Source organism: Glossina fuscipes, unplaced genomic scaffold (genome assembly GCF_014805625.2).
Source record: "Glossina fuscipes isolate IAEA_lab_2018 unplaced genomic scaffold, Yale_Gfus_2 0, whole genome shotgun sequence".
NCBI lineage: Eukaryota > Metazoa > Arthropoda > Insecta > Diptera > Glossinidae > Glossina > Glossina fuscipes.
This window is the reverse complement of record NW_023998414.1, coordinates 28,224,465-28,228,376: the sequence shown is the minus strand read 5'-3', so window position 1 is coordinate 28,228,376 and position 3,912 is coordinate 28,224,465.

The window sequence follows — 3,912 nt, the reverse complement described above, 5'->3', positions numbered from 1 at the left end:
TTTTTTTTTTTTTTTTTTTTTTTTTTTTTTTTTTTTTTTTTTTGCATTCCATTTTGCCTTAATTATTTGTTATACTTTTCCCCGAAACGCTTTAATTTAGTGATACGTAGCTTCGTGTTCGATTTTGATACTACCGAGCTTTAGAGGTAATATTAACACTATGAAATGTTTGAGACACGCCTGAGAAGCATTAAAATCATATACATCATATATATATATATATATATATACGTAAGTTTTGCAGCTTCTATTTGAGACCTTAGCAAGTAACCATGATCAGCGGATTGAGACAATGGATTGAAGTCTGAAACTTAGGCTTACATTATGACGGTTATTAACTTAGCCATAAAGGTCCTTTACGATCTTCTTTTGCTTTAGTAGTAACCTTTCAATTACGTTGTTCTCCGTTTCTCCTTAAATATGTTACATTATATGTAATTATGCTATGGTGCGTGTTATGTTATTCACCATACTATATAAAAATATATATAAAAGTTTAAATGCGCCAACATATTTGCACAAAAGTAAAGCATTCGACTTGCAGTAAATTCATGATGTTGTGCTTAAAACACGTATCCCTTTTTCAATTCTAAAACGAACACTAGGAAAAACTAGTAAAGGGGCATGAAGAGAGTCATGGCGAACTGAATATAATTTTTGTCTTGTTTTCACAATTTTTTTTCACATTTGTCTTATGTCGGGTTTTGTCTCATGGTAGCAACTATTTTGTAATTTGTGTCCATCTGATGTTCATCTGCAAGTTCACACAATTTATATTTGTTACACTCTTACCTCTAGTTTTTTTGTGTTGAATTTTTGTTCAGTATTTCGCACTAATGAGTGAATCATTAAATTTCCCATTAATCTTAAGTCGTATTAAATAACAAGTAAGACAATTATATTCATTTTAGGGCATGACCTTTGGTTCAGCATTTTCCAAAACTAAATGGAATTTGGCCTATGATTCTGGACATTAAAAATAAGAAAATTAGTTTCACTCTATAAATAAAATACCAAAAAAAAAAAAAAATGAAAAAACAAGTACAGCGCAATAGCGTATCACGGCCCAAAGTTAAATGTTTTACGCCATGCTACAGTTATTCAGAGATTCACTCGTTACTGTAAGATATTGCATGGGAAGCGATCGGGAAAGTAATCCGATTCGAAATGTTCTCAATAGGGTTTGTCCTTTGGCCAAAGCGCCAGTGGGCCAGTGCACTGAATTTCATCTGCATGCTGAACACAAGATAACAAGACAGACGGATGGACAGGCGGGCGAAAATGCAAGCTTGCGAAAATGATCTTGCATCGATCGAATTTATAAAAGGTGCATCTATCTCAAGTCTTTCGAGCTATTCCATGCATACTCACAAATCGATTAAAGTATCTACGCCTGTCCAACTGTCCATCTGTGTAATGGCTATTGCAACCATTCCTCTGACTGCAAGGATGAAAAAGGCATAAATATTGAAACTTCTTTCACGCTGGTTAGTCGAAGGACACACCTGCAGTATAACGGAACGGAAGAGATGGCATTCGTCATTTAAATATATATTTTTGAATTATATATCTTTATATGTGGATTATACAGGGTTCAGAATAGTTACGAATATAGAAAGTAGAAGCAAGATTCAAACGTAAATTGAAGCATATCAGCAGTGTATGTACAATTATGCATAAAAATTTCCATTTTACATTACAAAAGAATCCAAACGATATTAGAACTTTTGCCAATCATACTGTTTACGATGACATTTTGGAACTCGTTGATATGCAAAAATTCATAGCCAAACTGAAAGTATTCCTCTCGAACTTTTTGCATGCGGTCGACTCAAAAGCTTTGAAAAACAATCGTTTATCGGTTAGAAAAATATTTATTACATCGAACAAAACCTGACACCATAGCCTTTTTTAACGATTTTGATCACTTTTCTATTTTGGAAATCAGTTTAGTGTTCAGAAGATGCCTTAACAAAATAATATGAAACGAATCCGTGTTTTTGAAAAAATACGCGGACGGATGCTTTGCTCGCATTGTTCTCGACAGCATCTACATAAATAGAAATATATATATATATATATATATATATAGAGAAATAGAAATGGGAATTGAATTGATATTTGGCAATAGGATGATTTGAACACGCCTCCTTTCAGCTGCAAGTTGTGTGATGGCGTTCTTGACAATCCAAGTGAGTACAAGAAACAACATCATCTCTATTGAGTACTGAATCATTTTTGTTTTTTTTTCTTTTTCTTAATCAGAAAGAAGTGGGGAGAGAGAAAGAGATAGAGATAGAGAATAACCGCCACAACCTAGTGGAGAGGTGTATGCCTTTATCGACTCAGTCAGTTATTGTAGGTACGACCAGGTATGGTTCAAAACCACATTGAGATTTGAGGAACCGTGAACATTGACGCTGGCAGTCGCGTCTCTTAGTTTCTTGGTTACGTGGTAGAAGTTAGACGTTTCTTCTAGAGTAACGGTTTGTATGGCTTCATTAGTAGATTGAACATCGATGTTGTTTGCAGTCAATATTGCTCCCTCACCCAGCTATTGATGATTTTTGTTGTTAAGCTCAGTGTTTGAAACAACTTCGTGAATCAGTTGTTCCTTGATAATCATAATGATACAGAAATCTGATGGTAGAGTAATACAAGTAGTCTCAATATTAATTCAAATGATTTGATTACCCATACTTAGAGCAGTTAAAGCGAAAAGAACTCTGGACAGTGTGTACAACGCATTTTCATTTTATATATATATATACATATATATATATAAATATATACATACATATGTATATATATATATATTTTAATATAGTTCAACTAATTGTAGAGCTAAACTAAAGTTGACATGTCACTTTGATCACAATCCCTCGAATAACATGCACCGTCTTCCGTCGAAATCTCTTAGCATTACGCAACTTGTTGAGCTGAAACAAATATTATGTGTAGTGCAGGTTTTCATTTCAATCGAACGAACGATTTCATTGTTTTGAAAGTGACACTCATACAACACTCGTATAACAGGGCTATTTGTCAGTGGTTATGATTTCGACATAACACATAAAATCGATTTTTCTTTAATTGCCTTTTAGACTAATTTTTATTATTTATCATCAATGAGAGCAGTTTCAGGCAACTTTAAGAAAATATACCAAAATTAGTTTAGCTGTAATTGTTGAAGAATTGTTTATATAAAAAACTGAGGTTAACTTATTCGTCGAGACGAAGTTTCAATTATTGTAAAATATTACACCGTAAGGCTTTGTTTCGATATAACACGATACATGTTGCCGTGATCTCAAAGTGTTGCATAACACGGTACACATTGCATTGTATCTTAGTTTAAATGAATAAAGAAATTTTCCTATTGAACAATTTCGACACAGCGCGGTACGGATTAATAGCATTATACGAGGGACATCCGTTTATACTGTTTATCAGCATTTAAAAATTTCAAAAGAAATTAAAAAAACAAACATAAATTGTTAGATCTTCCCAGGGTATAGGTGGGCGATTATACCATTGGAAGGAAAAACAAATTTTTTTATTTTGAAGGGTTCATAAGAACGAACATTGCTCGACTATTTTCCTATTCATTGCCCGATGACGTAATAATTTTACAATATTAAAAATTGCTCTTTCGTTTAGCTAAAGAATCTTTTAGCCACAACTGGTTTGGCAATTGTGAAATCGGGGAAATGTGTGTTCAAAAGCAAACGGTTGGCCCTCGGAAAATATTTTTTAATTCATCAATATCTACTTGATGTCTTTTAAAGTAATTTCCCTGCAGATATAATATGTTTGCGTCAACGCTCTTTCCAATACTCGAAGCAATTTTGAGATGCATTTTCTGCTCTGGCCTAGAGCTCTTTCAGCGATGCCAGCGATGTCCTTATCTCC